General features: G+C 39.6%; 1 protein-coding gene across 1 annotated transcript in view; it reads right to left on the reverse strand.

The window, feature by feature from the left end:
* The window catches only part of LOC104144068 (N-deacetylase and N-sulfotransferase 3), a 311,719-nt gene that overhangs the window by 191,764 nt on the left and 93,406 nt on the right, over positions 1 to 26,549 (reverse strand). The window lies entirely within an intron of this gene.

The raw sequence follows: 26,549 nt of genomic DNA on the forward strand, positions 1-26,549 counted from the left end.
AATGAAAGTGAAGTTAAATTGACTAAGTATTCATTTCCTTGTGTCTAGGGGTTTTTCTTTATTGTTCCACATGAAATACAAGAGTAGACTTTCTAATAAATGAAAAGGTATAATTCTCTTTTCTATTTGCAGTTAGATATGCACAAGCGATATTCAGATACAGTACTCCTCTAGGATATGATTCTTTCTTGCTGAATGTGCATGTTGCAAAACAGGTAAGGGACCTCTCAGAGAGCTGATTACGGCTCCCAGAAGCTCTGACCAAACCAGGATGCTAATAAAGCAGATTGCAATGGTCTGTCATGGGGAGGAGTAGAGGCAGCACAGCATTAGCTATTGGAGACTGTTCCCTGAGGGCTGCAACAAGGGTTATAAAGAGACATAGGAAGGTCCAGCACAACTGAAAACTTCTCCTTCCAAGGAAACACACGCTAATGCCTCCTGCGCACAATGTGAGTGGTCCAAAGAAAGAGGGCTTAAAAACTAATGATAGATTCTTTATTCTAGTTTTCTACGTTATGCTGAAGAACCAAATTTAACATTAACCAAATTTAATATTAACCAAATTTAATAACATCTAACTAGCCATTTGTCTTCTCAGGTGTGTTATAAAACATGAGCAGATCAATTCTCCTAAGATGTGTATTAAAGCTGGCTGAAGTTTCCATTCTATGGTGAAAAGAAATCTCTCTATACACACACAGTTCTGGCTCTATTTTTGATCTTCATTAGGCTGAAGCCAAGCCCTTTTCAAATACATGAGACACCAACCCAGAGGCACATCTCAGTAGCCAAGGAGTCAGAGCACACAACCAAAACAGCTTATAATTATCAGCTTGTTAAGACCTTCACACAGGAAGTAAGAGAAATAAGTAAGAAAATTCGCACAGCAAGCACAGATAGATGCACTTCATTGGCAGAGCCACTGGGATACTTATTCCCAGTGCTGGAAACCTCAATTTGTTATCCTCCTTAATTGTATCAGGCATCTTCTCTGCAAATGGAGTGCCCTAACTAATCTGCTTTCATAGATTTCTTAAAATGTTGTCCTGGAGCTAATTGTTGCAGGGGATACGTCTCAGCAAAAAGGCTTGCTGAATTACTGAGGCTATGCTGTTGGGGAAAAAAAAAAAAAAAACGATCAGTGTTTTCTTCTATTTGACACGAGAAACTGAGTCAAGTGGATTCAGGGAAAGAGAGCACTCTTTTTCATCTCGTTACCTACTCCTTTTTCCCCCAGTGGGTCAACCTGTTAACAAGGTTTAATGAAAAGCAGCAGAACTTGACATTAAATGATTAACATGAAATCCAGAAGATGTCGCTACTGAGGAATACCTGTGGCGTACAGAACTTCGGTAGATTAAAATTAAGTCTCCAATCTGAAAAAGGAGTTGCAATCCTTCACTTTTTCTGGTAAATCTGCAGCACTCACGGGCACAGAAAAACTATGCCTCGTTCCAGTGTTAATAGGCATTACATTAGAGTTTTCTAGCTGGTACATCTTTTACAAAAGTAAGATAAGGGCACAAGAAAGTTTTTTTTTTTCCTGGTATCAAAATAGAAGAGTTGCCTTTGTTTACTGCAGCAGCAATACAAACTTTTATGATACTTGTGGGAAGATAATTTCCACAGTGGTAGTTCTATCAGTGCTGTTAGCAGCCTTTCCGATCTCCTGAGAAAGCTTTCACACGCTGAATGTGCTGGCAAAGGGGGTTGGAGTTGCTGCAGCAGGCAAAAGCACTGACAACACAAACCTTCCGGACAAAGGTCCTCCTTATCGATGCAGTACCAATCTGCAGCACTTCCATAAAACACACTTCCCTGGCACAAATATTTCTCCCAACACGGTAGCAGTAGAACCGCAAAAAAACTGAAGGTAACCAAGTGGGAAAACCGCGTTTAATACAACCACCTTCTTGTACTAGAATGCTCTAAACTAAAGGGCAATGAAGTAGTTTTTAAATTTTTACGATAAGGGATCACAATGCCTTGAATTCAAGTGTAAAATATTACTAAGATGGTGCAAGAACTTAGAAACCTATTCTAATAGGAAAATACATCTGTGGTATTAAAGACAGAAATCACCTCACTTAACATTAGCGACCTACAAAGTAGATACCAGAGCTCTCTTTCCAGTTAGTGGAGAGACACGGAGACGCTAGCGCTTCCTGAGCGTGGTTCTGCTGTCCAAACGGACCTCTGCTTCAGGATGCTATAAACTACAGGGTAAAATATGCTTATTTCTCTTTCTTTACCATAAAGAGAATGTAGATGACAAGCTCATACACGGATAAATATATTTTACATATCTACATTTGGGCAGTCTAACTCCATCTTAATGTTGCAAATACTTTCAAAGGGGGTTGTGTATTCAAGAGTTTTGCTTTAGCATTTAAACCACTTCGCGATATCGTGGCTTGTTTAATGTAAAAACAGAACTGGATGCTAGAGGAAAAGCTTTCATATATTCAAATTCAAGTAAGACATTTTAATTTAAAAAAATAATTAGCATAGGTTTGGATTACAAACAAGTTGAAAGCCATAAACAAAGACCACGGTTGAATATCAGGTGGGGAGCAAGGTGGGACACATTATTAGGATTTGCTAGCACATATAGTCTTGCTTAGTTTTGTCAATAGGTATCTGGAAAAAACAGCAATGCTAATTCAAAAAATCTGCTGTAACACCAAGTTTCAATGAAACTCAAATACTAGTATAGATAAAAAAAAAAAAAAAAAAAAAAGCATTACCAGGGATAGCAAACAATAGGCAGCAGTCTCCGCAGGGAAAAAGATTCAGATTGGAATAAATGTCGGCTAACAGCTGAAGAATGAAAATCCAAAATAACGATATTCAAGAAGGGTGAAAATTTGGAAATCAGCAATGCAGAAATAAACCTAGGGGTAATAGTGGAAAGCTAATTAGACCTCCGTTTGTAACACAACGCAGAAGTCTGAAAGGTTAATGCAATTTTGTGTTGCATAGACATAGGCATTACATACAGCACGGAGAACTAATGGCCCCTTCTCTGTAGCTTGACTACATCTGACATATTGCCCTGGGTTCTAAGCAGCTCGTTATTATAATTTAGAAGAGAAACTTGTGACACCTAATCTCAATATTTTTGAACAAGTAGGTTCAGATGACATTTCTCAAACAATATTATGAGGATTTTGTCAACTTTAATTAGCTGTATACTAGATAAAATAGAACAACTGCATGATCTATAAGGGTTAACCAAGTTTTCCATCTGATTTTAGTCTGTTCTGAAAGTTTTTCAGGCGTAACACAAACTTTTAATTAAAGTTTCCATTAGGCAAAAACTCCAGACACGCTGTAATCTCCCTGTCGTCAATACAGTAGCTAGGATACTGGGCAAGTGCAAAATCCACTACTTCCCCCTAGCTAGTTGTCCTTTCCTCCACACATCCAGTCTACTACTGACATGCAGGCTCTAAGGTTGCAAACCTCAAAGGTATTTTCAAGCATGTTGTCATTCAATATATTATACTGATATTAATATTGATATATATCAGCTAAGCAAAGCTGATAGAAGGAAAATGACAGTTTGGAAATTATCTGACCCAATAAATTACAGTTAAAAATGAAGATTATGTATAAGCAAAGCAACAGACCACCCAAACACGATGTGAAAGAAGAACTTTCTTATTGTGAATTTGCTGCTGACATTACCATCATATTTTCTCCTTCAAGTGAGGTCCAATAATTTGATGGTTGAGTAATGGAAGAAAAGGAAACTGAAACAAAGTGATTTTTCTTTTAGAATTCTGTGTTTAAACTTTTATACTTTCAAAATGCAACAGAACCAAAAAGGAAATATATTAACCGCAGGGAAAAGGCTTTGCGTTTGTATTCTGCACTGATGATCGTGACAATTTTTCCTATTATGCCATTCTTACAAATAGATCCAAATAAGTAGAAATAAGCCTATCTCTGCGGAAGCCACTGAGCAGTTACTCAAGATCATACCTAGGACACAGAAATCAGTTGACCTCTGTTGATTTATTTCTGTTTAGGAGCTTAGCAATGGTTTGATGTGACCCACTGTTACAATGATGACAAAACCCATCAAATACAGTGCGCTCCAAAGTTTGCCCTGGCTTTTTTTCCTATTGAGAAGTTCTTCACCCAGGTTAAATCAGCACCAGCTCTTTTTTTAAATTATTTTTTGCAGTCTGTTCCAAGAAACATAGAGCTGGATGACAGAATGTATTATTTCTTCAGTGCTCTACCTCCACTAGCAATCCAACATTTGCAGTCAGCACTTCAAGCCCTTGCTCATATCTTTGAGAATTTCTGAAATTGTCATCCCTTCTGAAATTGTTGTCCTTTGGGAATTAAAGAGTAAAATTTGAAATTGTCTTTCAAAATAATTTGAAGTGCTACTTGATAAGTTCATAAGCTCAGGGTGCTTGTTTGTCAGAGTTTGAATCCCCGGGGGAAGGCTTACTGTAAATCTCAACATGTCATTGATTTTCTCTCTGCTGAAATGAAGCTTCTATTTGGATTCTGCAGCCTGCTACCCACACGCATTTGAAAAGTAGATGATTGTAATTTTCTAGCTTAAGAGCAGTTCTATAAATACAGCCCAATACTCAGTTTTTCAGAAGAAAATGTGCCTGGAAGAGCTATGTATGCATGTGTTCTACTACCGTGAGTAAGTCTTGCTGTGAAAATGGCACCAAAACATATATTTTCTGTAGCTTGTCAATGTAGCACCAGAAGCCATTTCAGCAAGGGACTGTTCCATGAAAAATAAACGTGCTACACAATCAAGCTCAAAAGAATCTGTCAAATCAGCAGCTGATTTGCCAGATAAGCCAACGCTGATGCAAAGCAAAACAAACATTTTTATCCCCGCTACTTTTAATGAAGAAGGACGCTACGCTGTGCAACAAGAGGGCTATAAAGCAGTAAACACTCTCAGCTAGATGACTGCAACAGCCTGTGCCTGCCACGATATTGGCTACTTCCTGGCTATCCCTGCAAACTAGCACAAACCATCTTCTGTGTTGTCAGCTAAGAGACAGATCCTCATTTCCTGCAGAACAGCATAGCTCCAGTTTTCAGTTTCTTCAAGTGCTCCTCTGCTGAACATAATCTATCAGCTAAGATCTGCACTGCTTTTTAAAATGTTATCAATGTATTAAAATGTTTTTTAATACTAAAAAATTCATTCACTGATGCAAAGAAAAAATTCCTTAACAAAGACACACTATCTATAATAAGCATGTTGTTCTTAACGTTGCATTTACTTGAGGACACTGAGGTGGCTAATTGCACAAAATGTATGGGATGATATTTAATAAAGACTGTGTGACATAAATGAAGTGAATCCTCCTAATTGAATGTTTACTTTCCTACTTCCACAGTTTGGAGGAGGAGAGTAAGTACAATTTTTTTTCTTCCATTACTCTTCTGCCTTTAAAAAATTCTAACAGAAGCCAAAAAGATAGGCAGAAAGTGTATTTTATCTGCAAACTCCAGATCCTGGATGATTTCAAAGTATTTTCTTCAGAGAATTCCAGAGGCAGGGTTCTTGTTCATCCCCATCATTTTTACAAAGGGTCTCCCATTGCAAAATTGCTAAAATCTCCCAATTTAATGCTTGTATATAGTGAAATGATTCACACAAAAAGAAAGTGAGGAAACACGACTGCATAAACAACATCTACACCGGCCTTGTTCGTGATGAACGCTAGCTAAAGAAGCGTTTCTCTAAGCTTTTTTAGCTTGCTATCTGAGGTGCCCAGCTTTTCCTGAAAAAAAAAAAGGCAACCTCCCCCCGCCACAAGAATTTCCACCCCAACTAACCTGACAGATTACAACACACTAGTCATACAATTCCTATAAGTACGTATGAAAAAAAGAAAAATGTTTTAGAGAACAGTAATAGGTTTCCCACTAAGGCTTTATGTTGCTTTTGAGCGTGCTGATTGATTTTATCCAGTTAAAAAATACAGCTCATGAAGAGACATTTTATTATTGCGTCCAGAAAGCAGTTCAAGAAATAAAGGAACGTGAAGTGGGTAATACTTTGAATCCTAACGGAAATAAGAGCAAAATTCCAAGTGTGTAGGGGGAACAGGGTAGGGACTCAGTTGCAACTGACCTGCTTGCGTGCAAACAGGTAACTTTACACCGAGCGTGTATCTTTTGTATGTGTACTCCAAGTTAAGCTCACTCCTGTGGAAAGGGGTAGTACAAGACCTGTGCATACCAGAGTATCAAGAAAGCCCTTTCACAGGATAAATTATATCAACTGCAAATTCAAAAAAAAAAAAAAATCGCAAAAATTTGGACTCCCAATATAAAATTTAATTGGTCTGTATTTAAACAGCTCAATTTTGCTCAATCAAAATAATACTATAGAAGGTAGAAGTGTTTTTTAGTCTACCAAAGGCTCTTTTTTCTGCCAGCTTTTCTGTAACACGTTAGTTTTAGCTCTTTGTTAGTATGATCGCTTCCCTCTGCAGAATATGGAAAGCTAGGCCACACAAGCGGGTGAGCACTGTGCAGCCCAGGGAATGCTGATTACCTTTGCTGCCCAGAGACAGCCACACCAAGTCTAATCAGTATGCAGCTGTCAATCAGGCCTGCACAGCTCCTCAGTCACTGAATCAAAGAAGCGTCTGCCTCTGCCAGCGCCACGGGAGACTGACTGAGCTGCTAAGGACTCAACAAGTGACACTATTAAGTGAATCAATAGTCCCTCACAGATCTCAGATACTCTGGAGGAGAAGTCTTGTCAAATCAATTATCAATTGATAACCTCTCTTCAGGTTGCTTTTGGTATCAATCTATTAAACGACTGAGTTTGGTGTTCATCTCCAGGAGGACGTTTCCAAGCAGAATTTTGTGTCTAACCGGAGGCAGATGTTGCACTCTGAACAGCAGTATTTCAGGAGGAAGCTCTCCTTTTGTTTTGTTTCAAGGAAGGAACTTGGTCTTTGTTGACTGCAAGTCAGCCAGTTTCCTACCAGGGATGTAGGAACACTACAACATCAAGATCTGCTAATGCAAAGAGTCACTCCCGATTCAGTATTTTCTCCCTGTGACACTGTATAGTAGTCCTTGCTGTCAGCAGGCTGCTGGTGCGGACTCCCCTCCTGGTCTGGTCCTGCTCAGCTCTTTCAAGTTAACAGAAAATCTCAAAAAAAACCCAGCAACCAAAAAAACATGCCACCCAGTTTTTACTGCTATCTCTGAGCCCTTCACCAATCTAATTGTCAGGACAGTGGTTCGCACAATTCTATTAGCCTTTCCTGATGTGGAAATAACCTGGACAAATTCTCAGTTAAACAGCGTATGACTACCTGAGACTCATCTTTTCTCTGTCTTCCTGACCCAGATTAGCAACTCCCAGCATCTTGACACTACATGTACGCTCTTCCGCAGGAGGCCACCTCTCCCTTTCGGCATTTCAGTAGATTTCCTTCAGATACACATACTCACAATCCGCACGGCGCTGTGCGGGCGGAGACGACGTTGCTCTGTTTGCTCTCCGATACAAAAAGAAAACCCTCAGCCCAAAATAAAAACATGGGGCCACACGGGAATACCCCAGCCCACGTAATAAGCCCTAGCAGTTTATTAGCTTGTATTCAGCACTGCAGAAACAGCGTTAGGGCCTCAGATGAGTTTGGGACCACAGGCCTTTCTCATTAAAATCCGTTGGCCGTATAGGCAAATACACGGTTTGTCTGTCTTTTGTACCTACGGACGGAATCCAGACATCTGTCTTTACCTGCTTGCTTCGATTTGTCCCTATTTGCACTAGTTACTCTCGGTCTCTGTTTCTCTCAGATTGGCCATACCTCCTCTCCCGCTGAAAAGCAAGATGGTCTCTTTCTTTGGTTTTCTCTCACTGGGTGTTTGTTATAACTGTATGTGTCATACACGTTATCAGAAGTCAAGGCAATTTTTCACATCCACGCCACTTTCTGCTGCTTTAAGATATACCGTCCTGCTCCTGTTTATAACCAAACAGAAATTAACATGCTGATGCACCTTTTTTACCATCGAGTTCAGCTATCAGCGGTTCCTCCACTCTTCCCTCTTGTTATGACTTATACTTTCAGCTACCTCCCTTGCTGAGAAACAGAAGCTATGATCTGTACAGTAAATTAAACATACCCAGGAGAGATTTCAAGCGCTGAGGCCAATTAGCATGCAACAGCTTGTGTTCATTTGGTTAAACACTCCCTCTTACCAAAACGGGGCGGCTCCATCCAAATAGGCAAAAGTTAGAGACACAGGCTAATTCCCAAACCACGCCTGGAAATTGTCTGGGAGGGTGACAGTTAGCCCAGGCAAAAATGGTACTCCATCCTCAAAGGTGTCAGCTGAGATTCATAGAGGCCCATTTCAGGGTCACTTGTTGACCCTGTGTTGATTTTACACCCCAACACAGCTGCAAAGGTTTGCTTATTAAATACACACAAATTTACGTATCCTAGGTGGTCTTCTCCCTAAGATGGCTTGTCCTGAAACAAGTTGCTATGAACTGAGCATACAAAGGACCATTCACTAAGGCAACTTGGGAGAAACTTCTGTGCGTACGGGAGAAAACTACTAAGTGGAACTGACTGACAAATGCAGCAAGACGAGATGAATCTGTGAGTGATTTCAGAAATGAGTCACACAAAAAGGATGAAGTAATTACTTAAAAGGTAAGAGGGGAGTACAAATAAGGGAATGATAAATGGACACACAGAGCATTTAAGGCCTGTGCTGTCTTTCAGCTTCCCAAGATGTTCCACATAATCATTTACTATTAGCTCTAATTGACTTCAATTCAACAAAAGCACGACGAGACCTTTCCAGACAAATAAAATACACATGCACTGCTGGGCATCGGCACAAAAGAAGCGTAATTACTTCAAGAAAGTTACGGCTTGGCAGCTGATGAAAAGGAAGAAAAGAGGAAAGAGTTATTCTGTGCATGCTTTTCTTAAGCCCCTATCGTGCCAATACCGTCCACAAACAACGCCACCTATCTTAAGTGACCACCCTACAGATAAGGTAATTTAGCTACCCTATAGAGATTGGTGTTTAATTAAAAGTCAAACCAAATTGTGCTTGCTAACCTTAGTAATATTTGCAAGTTGTTCTTATGCCAAAAAGTTGCTACTGGAGGTGGACTTCACCGTGGGCTTTACTATTTTTCATAATAACCACCTGCTGCTGACCATTTAATCATCATATTTCTCAAACGAATTCTACATGAACTCACGTACTTTCACAAATTCATCCTGCACTGTCTTACAGCAAGCATATTTGAATAATTTAACTCAAATATCAAATATTTATTATCAGTCTCACAGTAAAATCTAAACTAAGAATAAAAAAAAACTATACTTCTCGAAAAACAGAGCACAGCATATATGTTTGCTCAGAATACGTACCTCAACCACTGCACCACAGAAGCACAGTTATTCTCATATCAAATTATGTTGGTTTTGCTGGCATGTAAGTATGATTTGGCTTTCACGTTACATTTGGCTCAATATTATATAGGGAAATATGTTCTTTGCGACATAACCTAGAGATAGGTAGGCCACTGTAATAACAAAAGCCTCAAAAAATGAATCCTGCAAATAAATCTTAGATTAGCCTGAACTCTGTGTGTGCTGAACTATGACTAGCAGGTATTGATGTTAAAGGTAGCACGAACAGTAAAGCAGTTTACCAGTATCATACACGAGCGTTAATTATAAGTCAGTGACATTTATAAATGCATTTATAAATGCACAGTTAAAGACAAATACTTCTGGGAACGAAAATCTTTCTGTTTTAGAGGACCCCAGACAAACTTACGTTTAACCTTTTTAGTTTTCCATTCAGTTTTCCATTTTAACTTGCAACACTTCAAACAGGTCGCTGATGAGTTCTAATCTAGTTCTTCATTTAATTTGAAATTTTGGAAAGTATTCAGAAAATAATTCCAAGCATATAAACAGATTCATTCTTCCAAAACAGAAAGAAACAAACCTGACAATAGCAACATCGTTAAGTGGAATCACAAATGTTTACTGACAGCTAAGAATACCTCTCTGGCCCTGTGCTCAGCTCTAGACCGCGCACAAATGCCCTCCACGGGCACTCAGCGGGCAGTCTCAGAGGTTACCATCTCCAGGACAGAGCTCTAATTGAACTGTGAGCAGTAGCACAACTAACTGGACAACGAAATTCGGTCACAAGAAGTCCCTGAAAGACCAAACTCTCTGCCGCCAGCATTCTCTAAGCCAACGCCCCCAAACTGCTCTCGGCTACTCGCTCCTCAGCCACACGGGCACACTCTCCGTCGTGCCCCTGACTACAGTACAGCCACTGCAGCTCAGCGTGGCAAGCTTGGGTTGGGTGCAAGAGGAATACGGTGGCCTAGTGATTTTCCTGGTGTGAAGAGGAACTTTCTGTAGCTAGACAGGGACAAACACAGGCTTGTATACGTTCTGCTGCAACAGCACAGGGAAATACAGCGGGAATGCAAGTATGATACCCTGTGCCAGTTCCTGGAGCTGAGTACAACCTGCGGTTACAGAGTAACATCAGGCTCTTTGAATGCTGAACAGGATGGAAGAGAGACCACAGTGCAAATGCCATTTTTACATTAGTTTGGTGTTACTCATGTTCTGACTTGAATTCTCTGGGTTTTAGAAATACCTGATGTTACAGTCCCTCTGCGCCTAAGCAGAGGAAAAGAACGGGACGTGCCTAGGCAAATAATACGTTGATCTCAGCATCATACTTCAACAGATGGATACAGAACGGGAACCATAACACCCAAAACCAATTATTATTTGATTGCACCAACTTCCAGGTTAATTAATATTTTCAGTCCCTACTGCTGCTTCTATCTGTAGCCTATCCTACCTTTTAAACAAATAGGAAACCTGCTTGCTAGGGAGTCTTCAGTAATTTAGATGCAGTGCTTCTGAAAGCTACAGAAAAGCTCTGGACCCCTGGCCTCGCGCTGTATTTTTATCCTTAAGTGCTTGTCCATCAAAAAGAAGAATCAAGAGAAACTGTTTCGGCTGCAGTCTGTTACGGGAATGAATTCGTGGCGGGTGGACTGGTATCTGTAATTGAAATCTAACAATTTGAGACGTGGCGTTACATGGCATCATGATACAAAATGAAATAAAAAAACTGAACAACTTTTATGATTTATGATTATGATTTTGCCTTGTTTAAAGTGTTACTTCAAAGTTCACTTGGGGAAAACATACTGAGAAGAGCTGGCAGATCTTTTTATTTCATTTTCCAGGCTCCCTATATAACAATATGGATTAACTGTTAAAAAGGTAGAGAAAAAAATCAAACATGACATAAAATGGTCTGGTGGATAGGGGAGGTACTCCAGGACGAGGACTGTGTTTCAGTCCTTTTTGCTGCACTGGCCTATAGCGTACCCTTCAACATATCGTTTCATATGTCTTTCAAGCAGATTTTAAATTATTTCTTAAATGATCTATCAAAATCACTGTCATTGAAAGGCCTCAATTATCTGAAGTGTTCCTGTGAGGATCCTGAGGGATAAGAGAGAATCTGAGCATCAGCGCTTCAAACGGCCAAGACCTTCTGTTCCAGCACTTAAGATAATTAAAAGAAATCTTTCCACTGACTTCAGCGGGCTTCTGGGTCACATACGGTAAGTAAAATTCCAGATGTTTTCACACCCATTTACTTAGGCATGGCCAGGACTTTGTTCAAACTTCTCGTAGTCTGACGCTGAGGAGTTAAAGGCTGACCGCGTTCACAGGGAAAACGAACATAAATGGGTTCCAGTACTAAGGTCTGCATTCCCTAAGCAAACTGTACCGTTTGTGAGATGCATCAGTACCAATAATCTTCACTTCAACACAGAACATTTTTGGAGGGGAAACCTCTTCATGTCTAATGCAGCAGTACAATAAAGAATTACTGCAATACTTTTGAACAATGACATTAGGAAATGCCATAGCCCAAACTAGCTTCTATACCTGTTTTATCTTATGCTTTTATAACAATAGTTCTGAAGAGATTTTTGTACTGCCTGAAACAATTTCTTAAAGCTTGACATTATTGTAGATGGGCACACTTCCAGCTCTTTTCTTTTCATGTTTTTCAAATTGTCCCAAGAATGAGTTAAATGGAACGCAATTTTCTATTTTTGGTGAGATCTTCAGTCACTGATCAGTGCATTACAATGCAAGATAGATTCTAGCTGCTATTATATAACGCTGTCCTGTGCTTGGGACAGAGATAATAAAATCTACTGTATTCTGACAGTGCCAGTTTTTTTCCTTAACGGTCAGTTATGCAAGTGTCCCGTGGGAATCTTTTACAGCAATTTTGCCACAATCAATATACTCAGCTCAAGAGATTTTTTTTCCCAAGGAATCATAAAAATGAGAGATGACAAAGAGTTGCTAGGTCACCTTACCCTTCTCTCCTACTGTGATCTACGCTTAAGAGTACGTTCTATGCAATTTTATTTATTATTGGCCTGGCTCTTACAGAATTTCAGTCATGGGAGGCAAGTGGAAGAAAAACAATTTCAGTCAGATAATGATCTAGTTTGCTCTCTTCAGTAAAACACAACATCCACGTAAATACAAAGGCCCGTAACTTTGACTGGCTTTGTAAAATCCTAATGACACAGGATATAGTTTTGATCTTCCTTACATCAGTACAATTCACAATTGTGATGGATGTATCAATGGTAAACACTAATAATGTCATTACAATTTTGTTCACATTATTATTATTAATATTAGTGCTAAGCTAAGAGTACTAGCAAAAGGTGGATAAAAATTAGAACATTAGTGCCAATAACTAAATAAATTCGAATGGTTAAATATACATCCTTTATTAACCCACCTAAAAAGCATCATGAGATGAAAAAGGCTCTCTCTCACAATGGAGAGGACAGGCTTTATCCCGAAATGTTCTGAAAGGATGTCAGAACGTGGCCAAAACGCTGCTGGATTGTACTCCACTTTCAGAATGAGAGCAAGACCAAGAAGGGGAGCCTCTCCGTGGAACTCAGGGATGGAGGCTGCGATGCCTCTACGCCTTCTGTGCGACCATACAATCCTAGTTGCTCTGTGTCATTTCTATAAACCTAGAGGAATATAAATGCTGGTAACCCAAAGACCCAGTGCTACAGCTGTACATGCTTTATATATATATAACTGTGGCATGACCCTTCAGTGTCTGCAGGCAGATTGCACTCTGCATAATCTGATCTATCCAGCGTGCATTCAGACTCCCTACACACTCTTAGGGAGTCTGAGAGCTGTTCTGTGCCTGAAGTGACCATTTGTCTACAAAATTAAGTGACCATTTTTCTGTGAAAAATGTGACAGAGCACCAATACAGTAAGCTTTCGTGTATTACCCAACTGGAAGGAAGAAGAGGTTAGTACAGGGAACAAGAAGCCAATGTGCAAGAAAAGCAAGGCACTGGAATATTCTGATAGCTTTCTGATAGATATTTCCATTAAACGCTTGAAAAGACAGTGTAGCAAAATATGTTACAAAGTGTAATTAAAAATAAAGCCAGAGACTTATTACTCAAATTTTAAAGGCTAACCACTCAGCTTTGTCATTTAGGCAAATGTTATTCTAGTCAGCACTTACATAATCAAAACAGAGTAGCCTCTAGTGTCAGCACCAGTGTGTTGATCAAAAAGCATGTTTGCATCATACCCTGACAATTAAATTATGTTCATTTTTTTAATGAGCCTTAGAGATCAGGCACTTCTCTAGTACCGCAGTAGGTGAACCAGGAACCACCTTTTCAAGCTCTGAAGACAGATAGCCTTGCTTAGTCAAAGTGAGTTATTCAGGTAGGACCTACAGGTATAGGGTTCTTCCATTACATACAGTGAGAAAAAGTAACCTCTAATAACCGAGTCTGTTTGTGGAAAGACTTCTAATGAGAAATATTCAGTGTTTTTAAAGGAACTCTTCCTTAATTTTCTATTTCATTTTCTATTTCAGGTCTCACCACAACATCGAAACTGGAAATACACAAAACCTTGTTTCCAAATTGCATCTGTGCCAAAACTGAGAAACCCAACTCTAGAGTTCAGCTTTGAAAAACTCAAAAAATTAAAGCTGACCTTTTATTCATTATTTACCCATCTGAACTGGTGTTAACTTATTTTTGCATAAAACAAAAATTCAAATGAGAGATTAAATTGCTTTAAGACAGGAAGTGTTCAGTACAGACTACAGAAGAACATTTTCAAAATATTGCTTGTGTGCATAGATGTTTGGATGGGCTATTTATGCAACTCAAGCCTTCAGTGACAATGAAACAATATTAAAAATCTAAAAATACATCATTTGAGATAAATGCACCGGGGGGCTGCTTAGCAGGATTTCTGCACTAAGTAAGTTACTAAAACTAGTTTAAATAATTGGCTATTATCTGCTGTCAGCAAAGCTGTGCAAATCTCAAATGAATCAAGCACTGAAACTGTTAGCCCACTTGCAGGAGAAATTCTAAGCTAAAGACTGCAGGACTGTATTTTTAAGCATCACAAACCTAGGACGTCACACGCGCTTGCTGATAGGTCTGAAAAAAACAACTGCCAATTGCACACTGAGTCAGAACTAAATGATACACTGAGAAAGAAGTAATAGAGCTAGTACTAAACACTACACACACATGGACATCAGCTTACTTCAGCAATGAGAGAATTAACCATTAAAATACAAAGACTTGCTTACCTTTTCAGGTATTGTGAAGTTTAATAACTCGTGTCTGCAAACCTTTCTAAGATGCAGAGGATAAAAACTGCTATATACAGGAGAAAATATGTATTATTATTTTCTTAAATTCCTAAGCACAAAAGCCGAGGTTGCAACACTGCTGCTATTAAGACAGTAACTGTCACTAGCGACATAAGATCTGTTCCCTAAAGAGAAGAACCAGAAAATCTGTTTGGTTTGTTTTAATTGTGACTCCACACAAAGTTGTGTGTTTTAGCTCTGAGATCTGAAAGCTACAGCAAGCAAGTAATCAAAAGAAGGAAAATAATTAAAAGTAGTTCAGATATTTTGTAATTACTATTTACTTTTAACTGTGTTAGCTCGGAAAGGCACCAGGCAGAATCAGGGCCTCCACAGCACTATGCAAACTATATGAAAGGAGCTTACTATCAGCTCAGAGGTAAGGCATGCTTACGGGAAGCAAAGGAGGAGGAAGCGCCTGATAGCAGAATTGGAGTATATACACGGATGAACAGTCCTATATACTTTGAATGCCGTTTCTCAAGCAAAGAGCAGAACCTGGCGACCTGATGGCTTACCAGATGTAGGCATCATGGCACAGTGAATCTTTGGGAAGAATCCGAAGAACGGACCAGAAATGCTGCAGATTATTTTTTCAGCAGGGTATTTATTTACATGCCCTATTTAAAACCTTTTCTCTAAAAGTTGTTCTCTGACACAACTGCTACATATCCTGTGCAATGTCCCTAATTTGATATTCAGCACAAGCAACTTCTCTTTGCTTCCAAAATGCCCGTGGGCTGCAGATGTTGTATCATAAACTGTCACTGTGCTGTTATAGCTGTCAGTGGTCAGGCTGGACACGTTGGCAGCTACTTGGAGACAGCTGCAATTTCTGGCCTACTTGGGAGAATGTTTTGGGGGGAATAAAATGGTATTGACATCTACGGATCTAAGATTTCATTGAAGAGATCTCGGTAGATCCATAACCTTTCATGGCAATTTCCTTAGATAAGCCATTCCTCCAAATCCCCTCCTTGTCCTTGGTTTTCTCCCTCACAACCCTGTCAGCTGTAAAAGGTAAAACAAACCCAATATGTTTGTACTGGATGCTATACTCATTATCCACCCGAAACGTCAAACATTCAGCTGCCTGGATCCAGGTTAGCAGGGTTGTGATCTGATCATTAAAATACAGAGTTTCTCTATTCACTACACATTCCTCAAAAGGATTATGAATTTGTACGTAGAAAGCATCAGGGTGACATGGGCAGAAGCAAGACTCTGGACAGATTGAAAGATCGCACTCCGTCTCACTGAGGACACAGATGCTGGTGGACTTCAGTGGCAGCTTAAATGAAGTTTTCAAGACCGAAACTTAAGAGTCACCCCTTTTCCATTTAAGTACCATTCTATACACTTTAATTTTTAAATTAACTTGCTGTCTGAATTTTACTCTGGCACAAGTATTGTTTAAGAGTCAACAGAACTTTCTCTGGGGAAGATCTGAATTAAAATACTCAATAGGATTTGCCTTTGGTAAAAAACGAAAACTGGCAGACTCTTATATGTGAACGCAGCAATGTTCAGAAAACCAAAATACTAGATCAAGAGAAGGAGCTAGAGAAGATTTACATCAATCCAAGCACTTTTGTCGCAAACCCTGAATCTTCTTCCGTTTTCATTTGACTATGGTTGGTGATAAAATCAAGAGAAAAATTAAATATGAATAATTTTAAAAATTTCAATAGAAACGTGTTGCACAAGCCTAACAGCGAAGCGCAGGAGCAGTAGAGATTAAAAGAACTTTCTTACTGTCCCAGCTTGATGAAAACTCAATAAGCAGAATGCCAAATCAGTAACAGCATCTGCACATCAGATTTTATTGATATTAAAGAGGTCAGTGTACTTCCATGTACTCCAGGAGACTTTAAAAGTATGGATTTTCTTCCGAGTCTCCACAAATACATGTAATTTCTGTTCCCTAGCTATAACAACATTTACGATTCTGTTAAAGAGGCTCAAAAAGATTACCAAATGTGAATATGAAATCTGTTCATTTCTTTTTAAATAAGCAACAGTTTCATAAAACTTTAGATATTTGTACCCATAACGCAATTACAAAAACAACGTTAATTAGCTCACACTGAGCTCTAGGCTGCCAAGACTAGAATTCTACAATTACTCAACCACTTTCATTTAAACATAGCTGAGGTTTTTCTAATCTGTTTTCTGTCACTTGTGGCTATTTTCTACCCATTTTTTAGTACACCTCAAGAGTTGTCCAAAATACCTCAGTGTCCAGAGTATCTGAGGTCAGCGCTCTGTGTCCAGTCTGCGGGCTCCTAAGATACCTCCACACAGCCCTGGCTGCGTTTACACTGAACGGTGCACAGGAGGGTTTTAGGTATAAAAGCCACTAGGTCCCTGGAGTACTCCTGGCCTTGCCTCACTTGCATCCTTTGTCTGCCAATTCCTTGTAGTAAAATAAGGGAGTAAAGACACGGGACCAAAGCCAGGGACAGATATTTTGGCTATCAGCATCCCATGCTGCTCTTCAGTGGCCTATCCCTCCCCTAATCTGCCACCCCATGTAGAGCACAGCCGCACGCACCTCTCCTCCTTCCAGCTCTGCCCGATGATATATCGGCATGTCACAGGGGACTCTGGATCATCTCCCATCTGACCCAGCAACTGGCATTGCTCCTTCGGGTGGACTTTCCAGGTTTGATGAAAAAGGCAGAAAATTTGCATTTTCCAGTATCCAAGCCCTTTGCTCTCCTCACTCGCACAAGCCACTGGAAAGGAGCAGACTCTCCCAGACGGCCCTGGCACAACGGCACTCCTGGAAACACTAACAGAACCTCCTAGTTTTATACCAGGAGACAGTCCCCAGGGAGACTAGCTTCTACATAGATGGATTGCTTTGGGGTTTGCGCCCCTCCACGCTCTCCCCCCTACATATACAGATTGATCGATTTTGTAGATAACGTCCAGAGAAGTCAAGCGCTGTATATTCCTGAGGGTTCTGCACAAAATCTTGCTGATTTCAGCAGACAAACTTCTACTAACTTCAGCTAGGTCAAGATTTCCTCTGCATCTATCCATGCTATGCCATCAAGTTATCCATTGTGCCTGCAAAGTATTTTTCCCCTCAAATGGTGAACGGATATCCGAGACACATACACGCACTTGAGAAGTTTGGATTTCATTTTTCTCTCAAATTTCTTTCCCTCTCAGCCATTCAATGACTCTAAACCAGTTTCAAATCTATCATAAATCTCTGCAATTTTCCTGAAACATGAACAGGCTTTACGAATGCAGTGTTCAGCTCATCTCGGAGACCGTTATTTAACTCAGTTAATAACACTGTTTGGGACAATGATGAGCGTGAACACCTCTGAATCAGGTGATTTCTCATTTAAGCAGATAAGCCTTTTGAATAGGACTATGTGAATACTTCTTGTCGCATAAACACATTATAATTTACAAGAATTTGAAAATCAGCAAGAAGCTGCCACTGTGATTATTTTTTTTAATTTAATATTATAAATGATATTATAAATTAGATGAAATAAACATGCACGATCATTTGACTAAGATCACAGTATCTCACTGAATATTCCAATGAGAAAACCATGAGGATTCACTGAAGAATGGAGGAATTTCTTCAGTAAATGGGAAGGTATCTGGGACGTTTCCTTAACAGAAAGTTGCAAGAAGAGGAACAGGCAGACATTAGCAAAATCTACAATGACAGAGAAGAAAATAGAGACATACAGAAAAAAATAGCTCAAGAGTGTTTGTTCATGGGATTCTTTATCAGTGTGAGGTGATGTTAAGGATGATGTTAAGTTCCCTATTCCGAACTTAGGAAAGCATCTCTGCGCAGCGCAACACTGCAAGCAACAGCATTCTTTCTGCCCCAGCGCTCCTGAGCTGGTAATGCAGCACCAGGGAAGACTTCATGCTTGCTGCCAACCCCTCACACGGGCCTCTGACAGAGGATTCCCTGTAGCTCTTACAAGTTATTGCTTCTTGCAGCTTTCATCTTACCTACCCTCCGAGACCTCCTGTCCTGACATACCTCAAATCCCTTCAAGCACAGATGAGAGCTGCAGTCATCTTTGCTCCAGCTGTATGCACTCGTAAAGCTTCTCACTTCCCAAACCCAGGTAAGACCATGCAAAACCGCTGCATACTCCTCAGAAAATTACATTTACCCTCTGTCCCTCAAGGTCACCAGCACTTTCAAAGGACAGACATACAGAGGAAGTAGAATTATTACTTTGATACTTTAGAACAGCTTAGGAACATGAAAACATTGTACTGGCTCATTAAAGCAAAACTCACTTAAGCAGAAGTAAAATAATACATGCTCGGAAGTGAAGGATCTGTAAAGAGCTTCACACTGCAAGGAACTGTGGCTAGTTGATGGCATCATGTAATGTCATGATACATTATCTTTCAGATGCATTAATTCTGCTGTCTAGGGATTTTCATAGCATTTCAGCACTTCCAAGGTGATCTCTAAGGGGAATGAAGTTTCACATCCGTAACCAACTATAAAAGTACATAAAGGACTGGTATGACTGAGAACGTGGAAGATGGGCTAAAACCCACTACAACAGAATCCTTTAAAAATTATATTTAAATTTGGTCATTGCAGTTCATCTACTTAGTGCACCAGTAAATCTGCATCTTTTAAAATAAGTTTGCCCCTCTACTTCATATACAAGAAAGGAAAGGAGTCAGTAGCATGGAAATAACCTAGTCATTCATGCATTTTTTCTTAGCTTTTTCCTGCAAAGATTTTACTCTTGCTATGGAGAGTACAGTTTGTTAGAAGACTGGGATATAACTTTCTTCTTCAAGAGAGTTACCTTTTGGATTTCCCATTGACAGATTATGTCAGATTTATGAATCTGAATAGACATTTTCAGTTTTTTTGGCCCCTCTTCTTTTGTTTTTTTGTCTTTTCTACCTTTCTCTTCCTGTATTACTGGGATGAAATGACCTACTTTCAGTACAGAGAGAAAGGAAGTAGCCTTTGGAGACCAGATGTCAGTATTGCTGATGGAGAGCAATGGGAAGGCTGGTGGAAACAGAATGGATTCCTGCCAATGTTCTGCAAGAACTCTTAGACTAATTAAAAGCTCTAATTAATAGGGGGCATTTGGATAAAAAAATATATTTATTAGCATTAATATATAATGCCTCCACAGCATTTCAACATGTTCTGCATCATATTAATATACCATAATTTATTTTAATCAACAAATTGAAGCTACTGAGCTGCATGGTGACTATAAGCAGTATCACTTATGGTTGGTGTTCTCTGGCACACTTTTCTGAAAAACCCATTATCAACTGTTTAACATTTTGCAGGATTTAAACAGCTTGCGCTAAAAGCCCACAGGACAAAGTAATTTATAAAGTCTGAAAAAAGCATTCAGCATTTTCTAAGAACAAAGCCAGAGAAAATACACAATTTTAGTAATTAAAAACAAACAAACTTAAAGTTGCTTAGTTGATGAGCTTTCTAGCCGTTATTCCTTTGGAGCATGGACTGGATGACTGATAACTGCCAGATTACTGGCAAAGGTGATCTTCAGGCATTAGGAAGGTGCCCCCTGATGTCCAACACGTTTCTGCCAAAGTCTGACTAAATTCTGACTAAATTACAATGTCCGAAATTGCCATTTGCAAACAGTCAGTGGAAAATTATTGAAGACCGGCAAAGAAATTCTCAGAGGAGTCTATAGTAATACGTCTGCTCAGAAAGAGTTGTGAAGATACACTTGTTAACATTTGTGAAACACTCAGATGCTATGATAATGAGCTCCATGAAAAGCCCATGAGAACAGTAATAAATCTGTAATCAGTGCAGTGTCAGGATGTTGTACACTAAGTAGAACTGTGTACCTGACACTGAACATAAATAAAAATATTGAATTGCCACTCATTCACTGATCACTGTCCACTTTGTGGACTGCCTGAAAGAAGGCTCATAAAGAGAATATACGCAGATTGATATATGGAAATATAAATAAGACTTTTATAATTTATCCGTACGAAAGCACCAAATTAAGTTTAAAAGACTAAAATCACGATTCTGTACTTCAACTTTTGAGTGTATGAGTTTGCAGCCTTAACTCTTTGAATGTTTTTTACTGCTGCTTATTTTTATATATACACGACTGAGTGGGGTCATTACGTTAGCTGGGCAGACTAGAATAGCAGCCTGCTAATAATAAACTGGGTCACTAGTTGAGTAGAGTCAATTTTTTTATGTGCACGTGGAAGCTCATTAAAGTATTCTAGTTACAGCCACATTCTCTGAAAGAAGTCACAAATTGTTAAAATGTCACATTCAAGGAAAAGGTGGATCCACTACCTGTATTTTACTGCCATGGCTGTTCTCCCAGTATGTGTATACAGATTTATGAACTGCACCTTGTGCTCCCTACCAGATCCTTGACCTATTGTATACTACAAATTTATTTCCCCTGGCAGCAAACAGGGAATGATTAAACTAGGTGAACTGATTGCATTCATGTATTCCCATATAACAAATTAGCTCAAATAATTTTGGCTTACATGCCCTGCAATACCTGTGTTCAGACTTTTATCTATGTTGGCTTATTTTATTTTTATTTCTTGCTGGGTTGAGGAAAAAAATCCTATGACACAACCCAAGCCAAACAGAAGATACCGTACTACAAAGGCCATCTTTTCCCCACAACTGAAGTCCCTCTACAGTACGATGGGACATGAGCCAATATTTCTCTGCACTTAAGTCTCTTTCTCTGTGTCAAGATCCATTTGATTTGACTTCAAATCCCTAAGGTAGATTTTTCAGCTATCAACAAGAAATGCAAACGCTTACGAACAAAACTCATTTCTCTTTGTGGAAGATCAGCAGAGTATACAAAAACCCCCAACCTTTCAAGCTTCCTCATGCATTCTTCAGTTGGTTAGTACTGTTTTTCCAACTAAAAAACATCCAGCCACTACCTGTGCAAGCTAAGGATGGAGACAAACCATTTGTTCTCCAAGCAGCGAAAGAGAACGTGGAGCTTCAGCATCTTCAATATAGTGATAGTCACAATACCTCAGAGATTCAAAGTGAGTCAGGAGAAAGCAAGGCTCTCAGCTTTACAATAGTGCTGTGAGTGTTCAAAGAAACAACTCAATTCCCTTCTCCATACAGAAAACTTTATGAAGTTTTGTGTTTCTTTTAACCTTAAGATCACTCATTTTAGAGGACTCTGGAAAATGAAAACAATTATTTCCGTATCTGCCTCTATCATCTGCTACCATTCTCTGCACTGCTAACCTTTTGATTCCTTTTACTAGGGGGATGGAAAGAAGGAAGGGCTTTTAAATTTTTTCATTAAAAGAAACTTACGTGGTGGAAATACGCTGAATGCATTCCACAGAAGACAAGTTGGTCAATGAGGGCACAGATTTTTTTAGTTTGCTGTCAGGAACACTAGCATAAACAGAACTAATAGAGATCAGCTGGGATTCACGCGCGCTTTCAGATTTCATTTCAACTGGGGGGAACGCTCCTCTGAAGATACAAATCCCATGAGCCTCCCCTTTCTAAGCCTGATGAGCTAGGACAAACAGAGCAGGATCTTCCTAAATTAAAACAGTACTAAAAAACAACAGAGTAGCACCATCTACATCTAGGAAAACATCTAAGAGAACTTTACTGTCCCCAGAGAGCTGCGTTTTCTAAAGACTGATCTTTGTAATTTGGATGAGCGTTTGTCCAGAGTCTTCTGTATTTTCTCAGGCTGCTTGTGATTTCATCTTCGCTCCTAGTACTTACCATCTTCTAGGATCTCAGAACTGTAACAGACCTCCAGCGTCATCACTGTAGATTCTCCTGCCAGAGCCTGCAAGCTAAGGTGACGCTGTTACTATTGCTCTCTGCTTTCTTTCCTCATAACATCTTCTTTCTGTGACAATAATTCACTTTCCATTCCTTCCTTTTTCATAGATGCTCAGCTGTCATTCATCCCCCTCCCCATTTCTTTTGCATGATAAAAATAAAGATGAACATACTTGAAAAGAAGAAATGCAACTACCACCCCCAATGCCTTGGGGAGGTCACATAACTTCTCTCTGCTATTAGCAGAATCTGTATTTTAAGACTGCATATCAACTCAGTCTGGCAACAAGAAGTTTATTTATTACTTAATGCAATAGGTTTCCAGGCCTAGATGGAGCCGATCGCTGTGACCACAATATAAACAGTAAAATAAGGATGAGATGAGTTCTCATCTTGCTGTTTTCACTATTTTCCCCACAATAATCAGAACAGATGTACCAAACAGGACAGTATTTCCATGATTCTTTTAGTAGATGACATTTTATTTATTACAGTCAGAAACTTTCAAAATACTAACATCTCTATTGAGAAAGAATTCTGCAGAACAGTAATTAGGCAAGTTTTTACCTACTACGTCATATTTCAGAAATGTATTTAATTATACATCCACAACGGGCCTGAGACAGAGATACTATCTCACCTCTTCCAGATCTTTCAAGAGACATGTTTCTGTTTTTGAACTTGGAGCAGGTATGTTAGAAGTCTGGCGTTTAGTAAGAAAAAACAACTGAGAAATACTGATTAACTTAAGAGGATCTAATCACTGAACTCCTTACTCTCCAGATTGGCAAGTGATATCATCTGAAGAAAGAAGAACCCCAAGTATGACTTATCCTTGCATTAAAACACTGTTTTACAACTTTACCATTTGCAATATTAAACAGATGAAATATAGCCTTTCACAATACAATAGAATTAAAAAACATAATCGATTCAAAGGTGCTTGTACTATTGCGTCAGCGGTATTCACCCAGTAGTCCATTTTGTTCTTCTCCAGAAACTTTTTTTCAACTCCACTTCTGTTTTAGGGTAATTTAATAAATTTTAGGTTATGTAATAAATCACATAGCTGTTTACCATCATCACTACTAGCTCCCATCTGCCTCCTGCGAACCGTTATTCTCTATGAAAGCATGTGTGAAGCAGCCAGGCTGTGACGTGCCACAACGACATCTACCAGCGCTGCCGGTGTAATGGTAGGTATAGACGTACCTTTGATGCTGTTGTGACAAGGATCTGCAGTCTGACGTGATAATGATCTTTCTTGCAAATTCAGCACAGACTTTGGTGGGGAGGGAGGTGTCAAATGGCCATTACTACTGGGAAGTGACTGCCTTACAGTCTTGCTTGTTGGGTGACAATCTGTTGTTTAGTGGTAGGACTTTTTAAAGCACTAAATATTGAATAAACTCTTCCCCTTTTGATTTTAGGTAGGGATTTTAGCAGTATCTTCAGTGTGTTAGATCTGTACTGAACGCTTTTAAAAATTCCAGAAATTTGCAGCGTTCTCTGTCTCCCTTTCCTCAGCATTAGCCTTTTAAGAAAGAGAAAATAAAACACAAAACAAGAAAGCTACTGATTTACTTCCCAGTCCAGAGCTCCTCACTCAGCCACCCTGCCAATACCTATTTACCAATGCCAGCGCTAGTGTGCGAAACAAGCTGCTCCTGCTGCTGCATTCAGGATTCCTGCCACAGCTTCTGTGCCCTTGGTGCCCTCAAAAAGAACTTCAGAAAAACACCAATCTGCTACTGAATGTGCCTAGTTCAAAAAAGCCTTTGAATAAATACAAAAGCTACAGTCCTTCCCCATTCTATTGCTCCCACCATTTCCATGTTCCACTTGGAGAAGAGGGACTATGTTGCTGTGCCAGGTAAATCTCTGGAAGGTGGTAGTGGTAATCATCCCTTCGTTTTTGGTTATTTAAAAACAACAACAACAACAACAACAAAAGCATTGCTGGGTTAGTGGTAGCGTTATCCAGTCTGGGAGAAAATGGAGGAAACTAAAGTGAAAAATAAAGTAAAATGAAACACTGCCTTTCCTAAAATGTAAAACTGGCCTCCCAAGAATCAATTGAGAACGCTGCCTTATAAACCTTCTTCTTCAGTTGTCTACTCAGTGCATGCGATGTGGATGTAACAGGCAGTGATGAAGGAGACTGAATACGTTTAGAGTGACTTTGTGGAACAAATGTAATAGATTCCAAAGGCTGCTACTCGGGGCCTTGCTCTCTGGATTTGCTGCATACCAAACAGCGCAACTGCTGAGAACAACTGCTGTGATCTCCACTGCGTACTCCCCAAGGTTTGCTTTCCACAAGGCAAGAGGGACAGACTCCTGATCTCTAGAAGCAAAATATTCAGAATTTTATCTTCTCATGTATTTTCCACTTTCTGTACCTCTGTGCATCTATTCAAAAACCAAAAGGGCTCTTGCCTTCCAATGTGGCATCCCCTTTCCCATTCCCACACCTTCCCATTACAAAAACATATACCACATTTTCCCCCTGCCAAACATGAAAGAACTGTAATTCAAAGTTTAGGGCAGGACTTTGGGCACTTCCATTCACTAAAATAACTAAAAAAAATATATATAAATATATATATAAATATATATATATAAATTTATATATGAAAAGAGCATCCACATAGCCACATTAATATTACCAGATTAAATTCTCTCTTAGGGCTTGATTTAGCTCCTCTTAAAGTCACGGACAGAACTCACATTTGCTTTGCTGATGCAGGATCAAATAAAAGATCAAAGAAAGCATTCAGCCGTTTAAAATGCCAAGTGTGGAAAACTGCTCCAAAAAACCCCACTTGAGCCTGTTTAAATGCCACAAGAACATAAACGTGTGTTATCAGGCACAGTCAGCGGGCACAAAGCCAAACTGTCCAGGTACATGTCCCCTGCTGTTAACTGAATACATATTTAAGTGTCCCTAACCCTAGATCCCTTGACAAGCCTAACTCCTGGACATAGCTAATACACCTGATGGCATGCAGTTCAGGGCAGTAAGACAACAGCAGTACAATGCGTCCATCTTTTGTGTAACAATCTATTAGCTAAGACCATTTACCCAAGAAACAGGAGATCTGCTTTCGATACCATTCTCAGCAGGAGTGGGCTTGGAAAGTTCTTAGTCTCTACTGCTCTGCAGAACCCTTAACTTTTAGTACAGTTTAGGTAGCTGTTCCTGCGAGGGTACGGCCACTGGACAACTGAGGATCTACTAGAAACAGGTAAGAGGGAACCTAATCCTCTAGTCTAGAGGTTAGAGCCATCTGCTGGAAGGTGGGGAAGACCTAAAATCGTCTTAGTACTTCCCAACCTAAAAGGGCTGTGTTAACGATTACATACAAAATATGCATACCATGTTTTGTACTTAAATGGGCTACAAGATTAGCACTGGGCTTACTAGTAACTCTGGATGTAAGCAAATAAAAAGTTAGGGAATTGGAGAACATCGTATTTATTGGTTTTGGATTACTCAACACAACATCCCAAATAAGAGCCCCTTCTCATAAAGGAGGGGCATTTGTCTGGCTGGTATTTGAAGTAGAGCAAATCTTTAGTGTGGCTTTATTTCCTTCATTCCTCCTCCCAAGTGTAGGGACATTCCTAGACTGTGACGGGAGTTGAAACACCTTAAGTCTAACTGAACTACGTACCCACATGACTGAGAAACGCTTAGTGTAAAGCAATCATATGTAGAGAGGCTGCAGGACTGGAAGGCACGGGGCTGGGGGAGACACGTCCCTAGCTGCGCAAGTTGAGCAGTAAGCAGGCAGTTGGATCCCCGAAGATGCGCCATTAGTTCTGACATAACAATTTCCCTCTCTCTCACGAGTCAGACTCACTCACTACGTTAGCCTCTCTGATTAGAATGAACC

The sequence above is a fragment of the Struthio camelus genome, chromosome 4 (genome assembly GCF_040807025.1).
Source record: "Struthio camelus isolate bStrCam1 chromosome 4, bStrCam1.hap1, whole genome shotgun sequence".
Taxonomy (NCBI): Eukaryota; Metazoa; Chordata; class Aves; order Struthioniformes; family Struthionidae; genus Struthio; species Struthio camelus.